This window comes from Prenolepis imparis, unplaced genomic scaffold, assembly GCF_030444845.1.
Source record: "Prenolepis imparis isolate NDT839.2.m4 unplaced genomic scaffold, iyPreImpa1.0 SCAF_4, whole genome shotgun sequence".
NCBI classification, from domain to species: domain Eukaryota; kingdom Metazoa; phylum Arthropoda; class Insecta; order Hymenoptera; family Formicidae; genus Prenolepis; species Prenolepis imparis.
Genome location: NW_028141162.1, coordinates 4,283,148 through 4,304,750, shown reverse-complemented (window position 1 = coordinate 4,304,750; position 21,603 = coordinate 4,283,148). Strand labels below are relative to the sequence as shown.

The following is a 21,603-nucleotide window of genomic DNA, read 5'->3' as shown; positions in this document are numbered from 1 at the left end:
TCGGTTGATCACGTCACGCGCGCTTGACGCATTCATAATTCAATATCAAATGCGAATCTCGTCGATTTCGCCGATATAGGGCTTACGAAATTACACCCGGATCCGGTTTATTGTCGTTGAACAAGGAGCCCTTATCTTTATGGAAGTAGTAAGGGACCACTACGGTTGCAGAGAATAAGCGTAAATAAATTAAACGAGTGCTTTTTGATAATAACAACGTTACAATTAAATGTCCCTAAGTATCTTATATTTATATGAAATGTATCTTTAGTCTCTACATCATGCTTTTTATATATCATATTTAACATGTTGCATATAATTTTTTTTTAAATTTTTTAGAGAAGGTTGAATCTATTCGCTTTCATCGAACCATTCGATTAGCCATTCAATTCTAAAGCAATTTTTCTTGCACTTATAACGACGAACCACGTCATTCTCCGGGATTTTTACCGCTAGCAAAGCAACGATGAGACTTGTCATTCAATGCGAGAAATACCTTGAATAGCAATATCCATTATCGCGGGATTACACTTGAACGGACACCTCGTTTCATCGTGATCGGATTAGGCTTTATAGGAGCGAGGAGGAGAAAAAGATGGATCGAGTGAAAAAGGAAGCAGGAAGATTTCTCAAAGAAGCGGGGAAGAGTGAGTATCGCGTCATAGGAGACGGTATCGCTTTAATCCGCCACGGAGAAATCTTGTAAATAATCGAAGCAATTATCCGGCTCGGTGGCACGGAGACGACAACGATCCTGCAAAGAGATCGGCGCGAGAAGAGAAAAGGAGAATATCTCATTTCATTTCATTCGCACGAATCGATTACTCGACGCGATTGAAAAACGAAGTGACTCTTGCGACGAATTTCGGAAAAAAATCGAGACCAAATTAAGACGTAAATGTACTATATAGTACATTTAATAGAGTAACAATAATTCTTGATCTACAGATAGAAATTGATAGGAGTTATTCTCCTATCAGGTAATATTCACGATGTGACGCGCGGAAATGAACGCGTGCAGCTCCGTGTGTGTAAAGATTAAACAAGATTCTCCAATTATGTGTCGTAAGACATAATTTCTCATAATTTATTTGCATCGAATCCCCGCGATCGTAAATACACACCCATCTATTCGCATTAACGCACAATGTCTCTCCTCCGTGCCGTCTCTTTGCCGTTCTCGCAGTCGCTTCCCAGACAGTGTCGCGTATTCACGCGCAACAATCCCGGATCCTGTAATGTGCCGACGAAAGCTTCCCCTGCATGAATACCCAAGTATGCAAATGTCTCCGTGGCGACGTTAGAGACGTCTCTCCTCGCCTTCAAGTATCGCCTGAGAGTTTTCGTCGTTCGGCAACTGCGTCGTGTCGTTTGAACTTGTTTACAATATACTGGACGTATTGACAAACTCGTATAAACTTAGAAAAAAACAGCGAACATTTATCAAAATCACAAAAAGTGCCTTATGCTTGATTTATTTTGATAAACACCAGATGATCATTTGAAATAATTGCGATAATTGTTTTCTAACTATCACGAAGAGATTTGCTATTCTATCCATTTTTACAATTATATTTTCTTTTTCAATTCACACAACTATATTTTCTTATAAATAAAACTTTGATGCACCGTAGGGGGTGCGAATATTTACTGCGTATTAATTGAAGTCGATAATTGTAATAATACATACATATTGGATGATTGCAAAAGTTCGTGCCCGATTTGCATAGATGGTGGTAATAACTTCAAATCGGGCACGAACTTTTGCAATCATCCAATACATACATATGTATCAATTGCTTGATTGTTCTTAATTTTAAGTTGCAAATAATTTAAATTTATATAAATTAAATTAAAAATTTCTGTTCTTTTATTACTACAATGCATAACAAATTAAAATCAGCCTAGCTAATGCTAACTTTTATTTGATCAGCCGATTTTATTTTTCAGCTTGTTTTATCTTATTGTTAGATATTATGTATATTTTTTTTTAATCTCTCATGAATCTTAAACTGCGAATAATGAGAAGAAAAGTGATTTGAAACATTAGACAAATAAATTGTATTTATATCAGTATTTACATCCCAATGTATAGAGAAAATTACATGTCCTTCCGCAACCCTTTTTCTTAATTAATTTCCACAAACATTTCTCGATGAGAAATAACTTTATTCTTACATTTAGTAATATACTGTGTTGAAATTGAAAAAAAACTACTGATAAGATGCTTAAAATAGAAAATATAAAATGATAAAAATGAATTGCATGAAATATTATTATATTTATTAATATAATAATACACATAACATAAAATAAAAGTAAGCAATATATAAAATTTTTATTATACATATGTTATAGTTATAAGTATGTAATAATGTATGTATAGTTATTAGTATGTCTTGATTTGTCTTTGTAAATGTATTTATATAAACATAGATTATATATATATATTACTGTCAATTCCAAATTGTTGATAATAAGAAGTAATAAGAAAATTCAAAACATTAAACAGAATTAAACTGTGTATATTTATATCGCTTTCAACAGAAACATACTTTTTTCGCGATCTTTTTCTTTTATCTAGTTAGAAACACTTTTCGTGCAGTTGGAAACAAATATATACTCTTAGTAAAATACGATCCGTGATATAAAGTGGACATAATGTCAATACTGTGAATCATGGAAGAAAACTTATCATTTAACTGGATGATGAATTATTTTAGATTAGAAGGCGTACGTGCAAGATGTATTGTTTGTAATGCAGCATTTCGACTGTTTGGAACATTAGAACATATCGAACATCACGTAACCAAAGAACATCCAAATGACACCTACCAAGGATGTACATGGTTATTTCACATAGCAAGAAATAATAATGCAAAATGTTTCCTTTGTGATACCGAATATCATGTGCCGGAAGCTGCTTTGAGACAAATAAAAAGTCATTTTATAGATACGCACATTAAGCGCAATAGATGTATCGACGACTGGCTAAATCAACATTATGAACCTTTCTTATCTGACTATTTGGATAGTAGACATATAATAAAATGCATACATTGCAATATAACATACCGTGATACCTTTCCTTTTACTATATTTGTTTCACATTTGAGCATTGATTGTAACATAGCTCTACCTTGGGGAATAGAATTAAATACGACACAAAATATGAGATCATAAATTTTAGCGGTAAGTTTTATGATAGATGGTATATTATTGTTTTTTTTTATCTCTTCTCAATCACTTGCATGCACTTTTATGTACGTACAATAGGCACATTAAATTCAAATGTTAACATTTCTTTATCACAAACATTATAAATATTTGAATCAACTCTATATAGCATACATTTATATTTTAAATGTATTATGTATAAGTGTCTAAATATCAATCTTGTTTGCTAATCTTATATTTAAATATAACAATTGTCATCTGTTTATAATTCATAATTACTAATTTGTAAAATGTACATTATTTAAATGTATAAGGATCTTTGTATTTTGAAAATATTTGGACATGTATTAACGAGTTCTTGAATATATGAATCATAAGAATTTTAACAATAACAGTTTAGATCTGTTAATTAAACAACGCTTATATATAAGAAAGAATTTTTTAATATTGTTTATTCCAAATTTTTCTATTGATTTAATTATTTTGTATGTAGAGCAACCCAACCGAGCAAACTATCAAGTTAAAAGTTCAACAACATGGACGCAGGCTTCAAAAGAAATATTGAAGATAATGCTATATCAGACAATTATTAACTATAACATTATTTTTTATTCTATAATTGTCTTAATCATCCCGAACAAACTATTGAAAAACATATGATAAAAACTGACATTCTTGATATATTTTTTTCTTTATATTTATATAACGTAAACTGATCTTATAACTAAAGCAAATTATCTGCAAACTTATACTTTGTTAACTATTTCCTAATTAAGCATCGTCACATATTGAAAAATGTTTTTTATCTATACATCCATTATTTTTTATATTAATATATTATAACATATACAATTATAACATTATATATATATATATATATATATATATATATATATTATATATAACATATTGTGCGAAGCGCGGTCCAAAACGCTAGTATTATAATATATCTTGTATAATCTATAATTATATACTCTAAAGAAATAATTTTAAAAAATGTACTAATAACAATACTTATATAAGTTTAGACATTTTTGTATTTTCAAGTAGAAATGTATGTTTTTATGCGCTGCTATGAATGTAAAAAAAAATACCTATAAAGTTAATATATTTCTCATTAATAAAATCATATTTTACGCAAGTATAATAATATATTTTGTGCAAACTTATAATTGTTTCAAAACAAAAAGCTATTATAATGTTTGATTAACTTATTATACCTCTAAAAAGATTCGAATTATTCGTTCTTTTTCTATTATCTCATTCACATTGATCCAACTGTCTTAAAAGATTTTTTTCTAATTTAAAGATACACTATAAATTAACAGCTTCTAATATTTGCTTTCATATATTATGATATTTATAATTATATTTTAAAATTTACGTTTGATTGATAAAATTTACGATTGAATAACTCTCTCTTTCAAAGCTATAAATTATTTCTTTTTAAAGCCACTTCAAAATAATCATACCAGATAAATAAAAAAAAACCAAATTATGAATTCTAACTACTTTAATATTTCGCTGCAAAGCATTATAAACATACGCTATATTTACAAAAATCAATTTTCATTAAATAAATAATAATTTTTGGATTATTGGACAATTTCTAATATTTTCATCTCTTGTAACATTTTAAATTCGATAATTCATTCTGTTAAGATTACATAAATAGCATAATAAATAACATTAATACTTTGGGAAATAAATTATTATTTTTTAAAAATTATAGAGATAAAAACACACATGTGTGTTTCTATTGTAGACTTTAACATTTACTTAAAATATTTAATACGTTCTTTATTTTATATTATAATACATACTGGTTATATATTTAGTTAATTTTATTGATCTGGTTTGAAGCAGTTAACATTTTAACAATTTTATTTAATCGTTTCTTATTTCTTAGACTTTAAATTTATGCATACAGATTTTAATATTTTATTATACATTTCGTAAATTATTATTATTTTTCTTATATAGATTATAGAATAAATTTTTTACAAAAAAATTATTATCACTTTTTATAGAGCCTCAAAAAATATAATTTTTGAGAAGAGTGAATTTTTTATAACAATTGCTGATATGTAGCAGAGAAAAATAAATGAAAAGAGAGAGAGAGAGAGAGAGAGAGAGAGAGAGAGAGAGAGAGAGAGAGAGAGAGAGAGAGAGAGAGAGAGAGAGAGAGAGAGATAGCGTTCTAAATGCAATAAACACAATGTATTTTTAATAAAAAATGCGTATCACTGCTCAAAGAACTACTTAAATTTTTTATTATTATTTTTCAGAATGAATGTCGCTTGTCTGAAGCAAATTGCCGTTTATATCAAAAAAATAAATATAAAACAATTAAAACGACATTAAAATTAAAAGACACCTACTGGTAAAATGCTTATAATATAAATAGTATAAAATAATAAAATAAATAGCATAAAATATTATTTTTATTGATATATATATATATATTTATATATATAAATAATATAAATTAAAAACAATCAATATATAAAACTATTTAGTATATATAAATATATGTGATTGTCTTTAGTTTATTTGTAGATATAGATTATACATATATTATATATATTGTCAATTCTAAACTGTTATTGTCAATATATAAGAAATAATAAAAAAATTGAAAGGCATTGAACAGATTTAAACTGTATATATTTACATCGTTTTCAACAGAAACATACATCTTTTTGCGATCTTTTTCTTTTATCAGTTAGAGACGCTTTTCGCGCGATTATAGTAATATTCTTCGTAAAATACGATCTGTGATATAAAATGGATATCATACCAATGTTGGAAGTAAACCTACAACCTCACTGGATAATGGAATATTTTAGAATTATACACGAATATGCAGTGTGCAGTATGTGTAGAATGACACGTCAACTATTTGGAACATTAGTACATTTCAGAGAACACATATTGGGTGAACATAATGAAGTTTATGAGAGTAACATCTGTCAAGAAGAACCTAATTGGGTGTGGAAAATTTTTTACATAACAGAAATTAATAATGCAAAGTGTAATCTTTGTAATACTGTGTATAGCGTTCCAATATCTATTTTGGAACAAATAATATTTCATTTAATAAATGAACACCACGTTAATCAAATTCACGCAACATTTTACCGCAATTGCACAAACGCATACTTCGAGAACATAAATGTATTCGAAAAAAAGTGTCGATTTTGCGGTTACATTTATATCAATTCTGAAATCAATTCTACAAATTTATTCAACCACTTGATATTCCATAACTTAATAGAGATAGTTTTACGATGAAGAAATAAATTTTAATGGTAAGTTTTACAGATATTATTGTTTCTTTATCTTTTCGAATCGCTTGTGTGTGTGTGCGTGTGTGTGTGTGTGTGTGTATTTGCATGTATACTGATCAGTTGTCAGTGCGTGTGTGTGTGTGTGTGTGTATTTGCATGTATACTGGTCAGACGCGACGCAAAGTACAAAAAATTAACTAGCCGCGACGATTATGTTTACGGCATACCATCGAGACGCTAGTAACGAGTAGCTTATCAGGAATAAAGATGATTCCGTTTTTTGTCAAATGCACTTTAAAATATCTTCAGCATTGAAACCGTAATCTAGAATCTAACAACACTTTTCTGATATAATATCGATATAAGCTTTCGATTGCGATCAGTCCGAACAAAATTGGTGCAGTCAATTTCGAGATCTCGACATATTTCGTAAGATGTGACACTTTCATGCTCCTGTATGTATGTATGTATGTATGTATGTACATACAGTAAGCACATTAAATTCAAATGTTAACATTTAGTTATCATAAATATTAAAAATATTCGAATCAGCAATAGCATATATTTGTATTTTAAAAGTATTATATATAAATGTCTAAATATCAGCCTTGTTTAACTAATCTTATATTTACATATAATAATTGTCGTCTATTTAAAATTCAAATATAATCACTAATTTGTAAAATATAACATTTAAATAAGCATCTTTGTATTTGGATCTGTAATCACTAATTTGTAAAATGTAACATTTAAATAAGCATCTTTGTATTTAAACCTGTATTAACGAGTTCACAAATATATGAATCATAAGAATTTTAATAATAACAATTTGGACTTGTTAATTAAACAACGCTCATAATTAAAGAAGAACTTTGTAATATTGTTTACTTCAAATTTTTTTATTGATTTTATTATTTTATATGTAAATATAGGTTAACATCAAACCATCGTTAAACAACAAAGGTTAAACAACATGGACGTAGGTATCGAAAGAAATACTGAAGATAATGCTACATCACACAATTGCCAACTATATAACAGCATTTTTTTCTAACGACTTAAATCGCCCGGAACAAACTAAACATTATAGAAAAATAAGATAAAAACTGGCATTCTTGATTCATTTCTCGCTCTATTTTTATGTATAATATATAATATATAATATACATATATATATATATATATATATATATATATATAAATATGTCATAATACATAATGTATAATATATATGTTAAAAGATATTTTTTAATTTATAATGCTTATTTAGAAATAATGAACAAAATATAATAAGTTTACAGATAATTTGATATAGTTATAAGATTATTTTCCGTTATATATTATATATATATATATATATTATATTATAATATATTATATTATAATATATATTATAATATATCTTATATAATCTATAATTATATGTTCTAAAAAATAATTTAGAAAAAATGTAATAATAACAAAATGCTTATATATATGAGTTTAGATATTTTTATTTTTTTAAATAAAAATGTATGTTCCTATGCGATGCTATAAAATAAGATATATAAAATTGACATTGTTATTAATATAATACTATTTTGCATAAGTATAGTAATGTATATATTCTGCAAACTTATAATTGTATTTTATTAATTATATTTCAAAACAAAAAGCTAATATAATGTTTCATTAATTTATTATACTTTTAATATATTTGAATAATTCCTTTATATATTATATCCTTTTTATCTCATTATTCACACTGATCTCATCGACTCAAAAGATTTTTCCTAATTTAAAGATACATATAAAGCAGCTTCTAATACTTCATTTCATATTGTAAGATTTATATTTTAATTATATTTTAATTAGAATTCAATTATATTTTAACATGTACGATTGAGTAACTCTATCTTTCAAAGCAATAAGTTATTTCTTTGTAAAGCCACTTCAAAAAGTCATACCAAATAAACAAAATAACAAAAACAAATAATTTTTTAATTGCAACTATTTTAATATTTATCTAAAAAGTATCAATCTATCATACGGTTTTTTCACAAAAATCAATTTCCATTAAACAAATGATAATTTGTGGATTAACTGTATTTCTGACATTTTTCTATTCTTTAATTTTATATTAAAAAGAATCATATTTTTAAAAAAATAATATAAAGTTTGTTTGAACTCGATTAATATTTTTTGACAGAAATCAGCTGATTAAAGCGTTAATTTACTAATTAAATTTTAAAATAATATTATGTTATAAAAATTAAAATAATAGTATATTTTAAATAAAATGTTATAATACTTTAAACTCGATTAATATTTTTTGACAGTGATCAACTGATTTCTGTATCATTCTCTTTAATATAAAATTGAGGAATCGCGCTTGTGTCGTTCTAGTCCCTTTTCAAAAAGGCATGTTAAGTCGATTCTCGCAAGTATTGTTGCCTCTTTTTCGCAATGTTGATTAGCTGCCTTGATTTGCATTATACGTTATATTCATAGTATCGAGAGGTTATCGTCGCGAGGGTTAGCAGTTTGACAGTTAGTCCAAAATAAAATAAAATAAAATAATAATATATTTTAAATAATACGTAATAATATTTAAAACTCGGTTCATATTTTTGACAGTTATCAGCTGATAATCTCGATGCTACGAATATAACGCACAACGCGAATTGAGACAGCTAATTAGCATTGCGGAAAAGAAGCATCAATACTTCGAGACTTTCGAGAATCGACTTAACATGCGTTTTTTTAGAAAGGGATGCGTACCGATATATGTTAGTTATTCTTTTTATCTAGTTTGAGCAATTAATATTGTAACAATATATAACAGTTTTTATTATTTAGGCTTTAAATTTATGCATACAGATTTTAATATTATTTTATTTTACATTTTGTAAATTGTTATTGTTTTTATTATTAATTTTCTTAAATATCTTTTTTATAAAAAAATCACTTTTTAACCTAGAGGCTTAGAGCCTAAAAAACTAATATGTGAAAAGAGTGAATTTTTTATAACGATTGCTGATATGTAGCAGAGAGAAAAATGAAGGAAAAGAGAGTGAGAAAGAGTGAGAGAGAGGGGGGAGGGGGGAAACGGAGCGTTCTAAATGCAATATAAACACATAATGTATTTTTTAGTAAGAAGTGCGCATCACTGCTCAAAAAACTACTTAAATATATTTCAGAATAAGTGTCGCTGTTTTAAACAAATTGCCATTAAGATGAAAATATTCTTTTCTTTTACATAACAGAAAATGATTATGCAAAATGTTATCTTAGTGATATCACACGTCATGTGTCAATACCTGTTTTGAGACAAATGAAAGCTCATTTAATAGATGTGCACATTAAGCGCAACAGATGTATCGACAAGTGGCTAGGTATATCAACACTATCAATTCAACGCTTCGTTTCTGTCTGCTTAGATAATAGACAACAAATAAAATATATATTGTATATTGCGATAGACTATAGAAACTATCGATTATTTAATTTTCTTTGCACATGTAAACCTTGATCATAACATAGCTATACCTCCGAAAATAGAATTAAATATACCTATAAGATGATAAATTTTAACGGTAAGTTTTATGATTGATGATATATTAATTTTTTTATCTCTGTTGAATCTTGTATGAATTTTCATGTACAATGGTCACATAAAGTTGGAATGTTTACTATTTATTTATTATAAATATTCGAACAAAAAATTGTGTATCCAGATTCGAATCTGCACGCTCCAATTTTCGAATATTTAGATATTAATAATAAATAATAACCGAATTGTTTTACTTAATAATCGAATTGTTTTGAATCGATTGAAAAAGTATTTTATAATTTAAAACTTTCTACATTAGTTAAGCTTCAATTATTCCTGATTGTTTTAATCATTCCATATGTTAATGTAGGTTCAATGGAGCAGTTTCAAGTTCAGGCTTCAAGTTTAACAATAGTAAAATGCTAATTCAAAAGTATACTTTGGAATGTTACAGATATTCACATGAGGAAAAGTTTTGACATTTTGTGATTTTGAAAATTTAAATAACATCAAATAATTGCAGGAAAAGTGACGCTCTGATCAATAATATGATTTTATATATGATGTATATATGATATGATATATATGCAATTGTATCGATTTACGAACAGATAAATCGACTTTTCTGCAAACTTATACTTTGTTAATTTTATTAGTCAAATATATGTAAAATATTTTTTTTAATTCATCGCTTTTGATATATTTTATATTACTGAAATCAATCTACTATAATATTATAGCTCTTTTGTAATAACCTGCCAAATACATTACTCTTTCTTTCTAAAAAGAAAACATTATTATTTGTTTAAAATATTATTTGTCTAAAATATTATTTGTTTAAAATTGTTTTCGATTTATATCTTTTGGCATAAAATGCGACATTATCCAAGAAAAAAGGTGTGTCATAGCGAAAAAATCAGGGGGGAGGAAGAGGGTTATGCTTTGATTCTGGTATTTATATTGGCGAACTCAGTTGTCTTTCAGTCTCGTTCAGTCCCGCGGGAGGAACGTCACGCGACGCGGTAGCATCTTCGAGGAGGATGAAGAGGAAACGCATCCGGGAGAGAGAGAGAGGCTTTTCAACAGTAGTCGGGGCACGTCTCGCAGAATAGAGAGAAGCGATGGCGCGGACTCGTAGTCGTCCTCGCGCGTGCACACGTGGACCGAAATCAACAACAATGGGGAGAAACGCGCGGCATTCACGTTGCGCACTCGGGGACAAGAAAAGCAGATAAGCAGCCATACTAACGAGACGATGCACGGAGAGATCACGTCCGGCGGCCCGTTCCCAAAGAGACGAACGGGGTGGAGGAAGCAGATCGTCAGGAAGAGAAGAAAAAGGGTTGGCGTACAGGGGGGAAAATCAGGGAAACCGGGCACAGAAGAACGTGGAAATCGTGCTATCGTAGGCGCCGCCGTCGCCACCGCCTTCGCGATTCGCCTTCTCGATAAAGTAAATAAGAACGTACCGACACGTACGTCGCGCGTACGTGCGAGGCAATAACAGACGACGAATATTTTCTATTGTATTCGACTTCTGCGTTACCTTTTCTCTCAACTTAACTACCTCGCACTGGCATCTTCGTCGCACGTCATCACCGCTTCATCGTCGGCTTGCGGGGGGCAACAACAACGCAAAAGCACACCAGGGTAAAGTGCGTTAAAAAAATTTCAGTCTTGCTTTCGCTATATCTCAAAAGAATATGTTTAAGAATTTCCTTTTGGATATGCAATTTTTATGTCATTTAAATTAGGAGTAAATTGAATTGAAAAGAAGAACGACCTCTCAGATTGCAACAGTTTCTTCAGCATCGCTTTGTAAGAGAACGAGATGAAGTGTATTCTAAGAATTGTAGAATCGCGAATGCGATTGATATAATGACATCAATTTAAGTTAAGTCTTAATCAATAATTAATTTTTTTATTTCGAGTTACTTTGCTGATTTAATTAAAAAACAAGGGGATAATAAGGAGAAGATAAGATCGAGGGACTAGTTTGCTAAAAATTCGCTCGTAACTTTTAGGGAAGGAAATCTTCGCGTTCGACGGAGACGTCAGAGATGCGGAACAGCCGCGATTCTGAACCGCTATCGAATTCTTGGCTTCTGAAGACCCGTCGTAGTCCCGGGATCTTGAAGCCTAGAATTTCAAGGGTCCCGTTCCGGGCTTTCGCTCGCGGCCACGATCCCGCGCAGCATCGTAGTCCAAATTGGTACGAAGTGATCCGTGGTAGGTCGTACCGCTCGCGCTCCAACCGTTTCGGATTCCTCGGACGTTCGGGATCACGTTGACTATGCGATTTTGTGGCTTCATACCCGGGAAAGCGCGGGAACCGGAAGCACTCGTCGGAGAGAGAGTCTCCCCGGATATTCGTATATATATTTCACGATCATGAGGATTCCACGTCGCGTAATATCGACTCTCGCGCACTTGCTGCCTGATAATATCGGATCTAGTTCTAGGCTGCAAAATGTATTTTTTATAATGGAAATCGATAAATTTCTCATTCTCTTTTCCGCGCGTAGAAAATTATAACAATCTTATACTTTATTCATATAGACGGCAAATTAAATAGGAGAGCCGAACAGTGAGATAGACAAGAGCTCGAACATTGTCGAGCTCTTACTTACGACAGTGTACGATTGACACCTAGACGAAAATGCAAAATTCTTTATAGTAATGAAAGGGAAAGTTGAAAAAGCATTCGAAAATTATATATTTCTTATATACAAATATATATTATTTCTCCGTAAATAATTAACGAATATTAATAAATAAAAAGATGTTTGCAGAGCAAACTTAACGTTAATTTACATTTCCATAAATTTACATTAAAGAAACGTAGAGAATTATCTAGTTGGATATTATCTTCAACTGGCAATGATCTACATATATATATGTAAACACTCGCAAAGGTATGTCACTGTAGGAAAGCGCGCAGTATGACACTTTAATAATACGGGATATAAACAAAGGGGGTAAGCAATTATGTCTGCGCGCAAAATATGTCGGGGCCAAACGTGTCGTGCGAGCATTCCGGGTCGGAAAGAAGCAGGGTGAAGTTGAGAGAGAGGAGAGGAAGGGGAGGAACTCCCCAGTAATTAGTTTCAATGTAGAAACGTAGCATAAATAAAGCACGCGCATGCACATAGGAGGATCATAAGCATGAAATATGATCGATGTTATACAACTTTTTCATCAGTTTATGTGCGTACGTATTATCGGTAATGTGCGTAAAGCGCGAAGGGGAGGGAAGTAAACTTCGTTTACCTTCGCATTCTGTGTGACAGGCAAACGCGATCCAAAGTGAAAATCATAAACGGCGACCACAGACATTGTAGGTAAACGGAAGTAAAATTCACGTGACGCTATAAAGCGTAAATCATCTCGCGACCGCGATAACATCCGGTCGAGGATCGCCTATCAATTTAAGCAAGGGAGCAGCGAACTCTTTATGAGATTTTGTCTCGTAAAGTGCGCAACAGCTAAGGCAGAGAGAAAGTTTCTTCTGTATAGCCCCCCCTAAAAGAATGTATCCTCTTTCGCGTTTTCACGCTAATAAAACATAAGTCTTATATTTAAGGCAAATTAATTGCAAATATGCGTTTAGAACGTACATTTTTAAGTCTAAATTGCAATAGATAAGAGAGATAAGAATATCAATATCATTAATAATAATGATATTTATTTCAATTGCTATTTTATTTTAATTGGCATTATGTAATACCATTATATACGTATACCATAATAATGTATATTGTTATGTAGCATTTTTGGGATTTTTACGTAATGTCTAAACTGTGCGATGAGTGAAAGTATACGAAAAATGATATAGGTACACAGAATTTAAATCTCTATATAATACATCTATATGTATACAATAACCTATATATACAATAATAGAAATAAACTGTTATTTAATAACTTATTTCCTTTTTCTCCCTCCCTCTTTTTTCTCTTAATATAAAATAATTTTTCTGCCTATTAATTTTTTCTAAATTTAATAAAACTTAATTTAAATTTTTAGAGAAAAGAATATTGTAATATTCTGTTAAAGAAATCGTAAATATGCAAAAACCATGAAATTTAAAACTGATCTAATTTCTATATTGCATAATTATATATATATCTCGTTTTAAATTTTATTTAGGAAATACAACACACATATAAAAGCTGCGTTTTATATATGAGAGCTTATAAACATTCTACCGATTTTTACGTCTATCAGATATGAAATTTAAATAGGACTTCTCGTAAATCCATAAAACCCATTCATCATATCAATTTTTGTTGTAGCTAAGAAAGATATAAAAAGATATAACAAGGCATAATTTATCGATGGCATAATTTTTTTTCTGATACTCATTAATAAATTTTGGTTTAATGGCGATAAGCGATTCCGTTTGCAATATCCGACAAAAAATTTATTTTTTACAAAATTATTTGTTTCTCAGGAGCTTCAAATTTGCAAAGACGCGACAAGTCGTATATTTTATTTCAAGCAAACTGTAAGAGCATACATTGGAAAATTGCGAAATGGTGTCAGATCGAATTTTCCGTACTAGATTTTTCTGAGTATAAAATGCAGGACACATATCACATGCAAAGGACGAAGACTCGACGATAATTTCGCGTGCGTTATGGATGCAGTTTCTTCTAATATGTAAGCGCGACTCGATCGGGACACCGGAAAAATTGCGGACACCGGAAATACACTCGAAAACGTCCAACGGGAGTTGAAGTATGATAGTATCGAAAACATCCCTTTATTCTCGCGAGTTTACGTTACTCCGCAATAAGCGATCGACACGATAGACGACGACACTTGCAGAGATCAGTGCCACTCCGGTCTAAACGGCGTGCGAAATCTGACCGGATGGGCGATCAAGTTTTACGACGCTTCCGGGAAATTTCCGACGGATCTACTGGCGGTTTGCATCTATCAATTGGGCAGAAGATGTGTCGAAGATGTGTTATAGAAGACAAGTCCGAGGCCGTCAATACGCTGAATATTATTAACATACAGTACCGGCCAAAATTATATCACCTTTTAATTTTTTCAGCATAACTTGTTTTAAAGTGCACGGATCTCTACACGAATCATAACATATTTTGAAGGACGGTATAACATATATTGAATTATAATTCAATGTTATACCAACCTTCAAAACATGTTATGATTTGATAGAGATCCGTGCACTAAACAAGTTATGCTGAAAAAATCAAAATATAATTTTGGCCGGTACTGTATGTGAGTTACACGAGTTTCAATTTTTTGACATTACATTGTAATTGAAAATTACATGTTCCGTTTTATAAAACTCTTAAATAAATAAGAAAGTTTGATACACAAAGCCAACAAACTTTTTTTCAATGTTTAAAACTTGACATTAGCTCACCAAACATCGGCTTACCAAGCTACATGCAGGGATAATATCTTCTTTTTAGATACATAATCTAAGTGTTTTATGCTATCTTTTATCTATGCTTTTATGCAAGAAAGAAAGATAAAATACTCACGCAGTGGAATATTGCTATTATTGCGATATCCTATTTTTTTCTTTTTATTAAGAGAAAAGAGCCTAATATATTTGCTATATATATTGAATCTAAAAAAATTCTTTGGCGCGGCACATATCGACAATTTACATTAATATTATTTAATTAATACCAGCATATTTTGGGATAATCCGGATGCGATACGAGAAGTGTTTGGCCTATGATGGCTCAATCTTCTATACATTAACACTTACGTAAACACAGTTAAATATTGGTAAGTCCATCGCGAATTAAAAATAAACAATTTTGCACATTTCTATTAAAGATTATTTTTAAACATAAATTTAAAGAAGATCACATTCATACAGAATATATTTAACGATTAAGAAAATTATTCTTAAAAGTTTATGTAACATTATTTTTAATTTATTATTTATTACAATTATTATAACGTGCAATTATTATTTTAATATGCATAATATTAAAAAAAGATTTTTTTCTATATAAAAATCTTTCTCATTCATTTAAATGCGTACAATTATACAAATTTATAAAATTCAAAAGCTTTTAATATATAATTTATGTATTAATTGTGTCATTTACAATTGTTCTTTTTTCTCATACGATTATCTTTTATAAAGTGCATGTTTCAATCGTGATATCTCGCCGCGGATATATAACTTTTCATCCTAGCTAACTTTCATCCTACTAATTATATATCCCCTATGGAGATGGCATAAAATTGGGAAATGATTGCTTATCAGTGCGATAGCGATCTTGGCTTTCGCAATAACACTTCTCAATAATTTTAATCCAACATTTATGGTCATTCGCGGTATATTCAAAAACTTTTACAAAATATTAATTTCGAATAATGTCAAAATAAATTTGTTTCAACAATTATAATTAATTATCATTATAGTAAGTATTTTGAGAAACGAGTTAATGTTACTTGAGTAATTTAATATTCATACACAAAGAGAATTTTCTCTTAGAATTTACCCTGAAAATTATGATAATCGTGGAACAATATGTATGGAAAGAGTTTAATGAAAATTTCTCTGATTAATATTTATCACAATAAAAATAATAATATCTATTACAATAAAATATAAAATATGTTTGATTAATTTTACTATGCAGTTTAGAAAAATTAATCAAACAAATTTTATATTTTATTGTGATAGATATTATTATTTTTATTGTGATAAATATTAATCAAAGAAATTCTTATAAAATTCTTTCCATACCATATTGTTCCACGATTACCATGATTTTCAAGGTAAATTCTAAGAGAAAATTCTCTCAGTGTATGAAAGCGAAATTGTATTGCATCGGCTTGTGCGTGTGTTTTGTGTATTGGTCATTTGAATTATTTTTGCTTATTGAATACAGATATTGCTTATTGAATACAAACAGCTAAACAACAATTGCCAAAGGCAATCTTCTCAAAGGTATCTTCTTTTATTAATAATCATTATTTTTCTAAATTTTTTTAAATTAATTCTTTTGTTCAACGCACAAAATTATGTATCAAACATTTAGTATAAAATACAATATAATACTAAATGTTTGATACATAATTTTGTGCATTAAACAAAAGAATTAATTAAAAATTAATTTTAAAAAATTTAGAAAAATAATGATTATTCAAAAATCATACGTTTATAAAAACAAGCTTTTTAAGAAAAATTTTTTTCTTTTTTCATTAATATATTTGAATCTCTCTCTCTCTCTCTCTCTCTATATATATATATATATATATATATATATATAGATTTAAATATATTAATGTCATCAAATATATATATATATATATATATATATATATATATATATATAGATTTAAATATATTAATGAAAAAAGAAAAAAATTTTTCTTAAAAAGCTTGTTTTTATAAAAGCATGATTTTTGTATTAAAAATGGGTCGATAGATTAATTCTAAGATATATTGATTTTAAAGTCTGTAAAAAATTTCTTAAAATATAGAGTGTTCATTGTTCTCGACTGACGTATTTCGCATATTTAGTGAATGGTCTTGTCGAATTGCACAGCATAACGACTGTATGATCACCTCAATACCTAGATAACTTTAAATTAGGTTGGAATTATAACTATTTTATATGTCAGATACGCGATAGAATCTAGCTGATAATAATATATAAAAAAATATATCTTTTTTTAGTAAGGGACAATATTGTTGCATATAATGCTTATTTTCGGTGGGGCTATCTTATTGTCAATAATGTTCGAATCGTTGATACTCATTGTCAACTTCGAACGGATATTGCGAAGAGATATAATCATATGTATGATCATTATACAACATTAAAGAGAGAAATAGAAAATAGACAATTTTGTAAATATATTAAAACAAAAACTATCTACAATCTACGATCTAGATCTACATCTACATCTACATAATCTAATTTACACAATTTAATACAAAATATCATTACCTCCTAATAAAATAATAATTCATCACTCACCGGCCGATGCGAAACTGCGGAGTTACGACTGCATCGAAGCTACGTTGACCTGTAACATATAAATAAAATCTAAATTATAGCAGCGCTTTAAATAATTAATATTTTCAAAAATTATTATTGCTCATTAAATTTTATATTCGATGCGTACAATCATCAGTAGATGTATAATTGAGTAACTTCATAAATTTTGTATATATAAAGATTATATCTTTCATAACATAAATCATAAACTTTTATAAGACTTATATATCAAAAATATTTCTCTCTAATTCTCTTTTGTTTAAATCTTTCATTCTAATATATAGAAATAGAAGATAATATATATATGCGATTTATAACAAGTATTATACAGTGTTACAATACTCACACCAAAGTTGCTCCACCGGCGCCCGATGCCGCCTAGGCCTGCTCCTCCTCTCAGGTCAGAATTGTCCGTTCATTGTTAAAGTCCGTCGATTTCCGAAACACGCGCGAAATATTTTGAAAGACACTCCCGCACTAAACGCACGATACTTTGAACGAAACTCCCGCACTAAACGCGCGATACTTTGGACGAAATTCCCGCACTAAACGCGCGATACTTTGAACGACATTCCCGCACTAAACGCGCGATACTTTAGACGACATTCCCGCACTAAAACGAGCAATATTTTTTATATATTAAAAAAAAATTATTATAGTATTAAAATTATTATTTTAATATTTGTATATTTTTTATTAAGCGTCGACCATCGCGAAAAATCGATAAAACTCAATAATCAATCAATGCAACCGACAATCTCAAAGTAAGAAATAATAAAATATGGTAAACGCATAGTAAAATTTGCATTAAAATTCTGAAATATTGTCCTAAATTAGTATGCAAATTTTTAATCACTATTCTTTTCATTTTTCGTTTAATCGTGAAAAAATACCCGCAAAATATCTTTTAGATCTCACATTATTTTTTACTACAATTTTGTTTTAATTAATTTTGTTTTAATTAATTTTGTTTTAACTATCTAAAATCAAGTTAGCAATCAAATTAGCAATCATCATAAATGAATGGATTACAAAACAGTAGTATAATATTGATATAGTATAATAAAGAAGTAATTATAATTATATAATCAATTATACAAAAATGTTATACATAAAATTAATTAAACACGCAATTCATAATCATTAATTATTGTGCTTTGTAAAATAAATTAGATTAAATATACTAAGTATATGTATTATAAAATGTTTCCCGTATTTCTTTTAAACGGAAATATTCTTAATCTATTGTAATCCATCCATTTTGAGGTAACGGAAACTATCTAACAGTCTATTATCTAGATCTACATCTACATCTACACAATCTAATCTCTATAATACACCGTTACCTCCGTAATAAAATAATAGTTTATTATTCACCAGCCGATGTACAACAGTGGATCGATCATCGAGTTACAACCGCATCGAAGTTACACTGATCTGTAACATACAAATAAAATCCAAATTGTAGCAATGCCAATCGTAATTAATATTTTAGAAAACTATTATTGTGTATGCGTTTTATATTTTTTACGCGTACAATATATACTCAGCAGAAATATAATTAAAACATTTTATACATTTTGATTCAATACAATTAATAGACAAATAATAAATCCTCACCTCAGAGTTGCTCCGCCGGTGCTCAATGTTTCTCCCAGACTTTCTCCTCCTTCTCAGGTTGTCAACGTCTTCTGTATTTAAATTAATCTGTAAAATAGAAATTAAATTCAAATTATAACAGCGCCTAAAACAACTAATAAGTAAAACAATTATTCATTGAATTCAATACATATTATTATATGCATTGAATTTTACAATATATTTAAGACCTACAATAATAAGCACTATAATAAATCATTTTATGAATTTTGATGTAAATTAATTAAATAAATGAATAATAAATCCTCACCCTAGGGTTGATCCGCCGGCGCCCGATGTCTCTCCTAGACCTCCTCCTCCTCTCAGGTTGTCGACGTCTTCAGCTAAGTTGATCTGTAAAATAGAAATTAAATCCAAACTGTAACAGCGCCTAAAATAATTAATATGTAAAAATATTATTATGTGCATATTGAATTTTATATTCGATGCATACAATAACAAACACAAATATATTTAATATACAATATTTAATATACAATATATTAAATATTATTATTAAATACATTAAACTGCCAAATTTTAATTTAATGTAACTAATAAATTGTTAATAAAAACCTAGAAGTTTCTCGTCCGACATCCAATCCATTCTTTTCGATGCTTTCAAATTTTTTGAGTCCTACTTTTTTGAGTTGCTACGTTGATCTGTAACATATAAAGAAAAATTAATTATTCTAACTTAAACTTTTATTATTTTGAATATAATTTTTATTCATTTTGAATATAATTATAACATAAATTAACAAGTTATTTAAGGAAACAAATTATAAAAAAATTATACTTTTGCATTTATTATTTTTGCAAATTTAACTTTAGATATTTATATTAATAATATTTAAAAAATTTTAATTTTTTGGTTCGTTTCTTATGTTATTCTTATGTTATTTTTATGTTACTCTTATATTATTATGTTTCATTGATTTATTTTATACGTATATTTTCCAAAATTCATTACTAATTAAAGTACTCTACTAATTAAAGTACTCTACTAATTAAAGTACTCTACTAATTAAAGTAGAAAATATTTTAAACTTACGGATGCAATGCGCAGCGGTCGAGTTTCATAACCTAATACATATCGTAGTGCATACCGTTAATCTGTAAAATACAGAAATAATCTTTATTTTATTATATATTAAAGCAAATATTCAAATTATATTTAATATTTCTAAAAGTAATTATTACGCGCATTTAAATTTTTCTTTATTTAATCTTTTACAAATAATAATAAATAACTAATAAATTATTTTTACCTCATATGTTTTCTTCATCTTCGCTTGATATGCCGACCAAGTCTTTTCTCTCGTCTCTTACTTCATCTCACTTCATTATCGCTTCTTCGTTGCACTCACTAGTGAACACAATTTATTATATACATATAAGCATTCGCTCGTAAAAACAATTAATTATGATTACACGTGCCCTAACTGAATACAATTAATGATCGCGCGAAACTTTGCACTCAAGGTTAGGCGACGTGCTCTCGATTATAGCGGGAAGAAGAAACGAGAGAAAGTCGCGCCAATATCGATACCAATATCGATACTGACGCTTCCTTACGACGTCTCTTGACACTAACCTCGCGTGCACGCGAACGGCAGAGATTACAACAAATCATCAATAGTCATATAAACATATCATATTTATATGCTACAGAGAGTCGAATATTATAATATCATTTTAATATTTGACAATAATTTATTCACCTCATGTTTCTTTCATCGCCTGATGCCACTCAAGACTTTCTCCTCTTCTCTTATTTTGTCTCGTTATCGCCTCTTCGTTGCACTAACCAGTTACCCCCCAATTTATTATATATAAGCGTTCCCTCGCGAAAACAATTACCTATGATTACGCGCGCACTAATCACTGAATACTGAATACAATTAATAATCGCACGATACTTTGCACTTTGCACGTCAGGCTATGAGCTCTTGA

General features: G+C 29.0%; 1 protein-coding gene across 2 annotated transcripts in view; it reads right to left on the bottom strand.

Annotated features, from left to right (window-relative positions):
• Positions 1 to 21,603, bottom strand: part of Ten-m (teneurin transmembrane protein Ten-m) — an 856,961-nt gene extending 835,358 nt beyond the window's left edge. For both annotated transcript variants that reach the window (XM_083036706.1, XM_083036710.1), the window contains exons 1-9: positions 21,372 to 21,603; positions 20,919 to 21,016; positions 20,702 to 20,763; positions 20,224 to 20,310; positions 19,919 to 20,001; positions 19,630 to 19,716; positions 19,387 to 19,446; positions 18,356 to 18,622; positions 17,989 to 18,037 (exon numbers count right to left, since the gene is read on the bottom strand). The gene's annotated coding sequence lies outside the window, so the exon portion shown is untranslated. The remainder of the gene's footprint in view (positions 1 to 17,988; positions 18,038 to 18,355; positions 18,623 to 19,386; positions 19,447 to 19,629; positions 19,717 to 19,918; positions 20,002 to 20,223; positions 20,311 to 20,701; positions 20,764 to 20,918; positions 21,017 to 21,371) is intronic.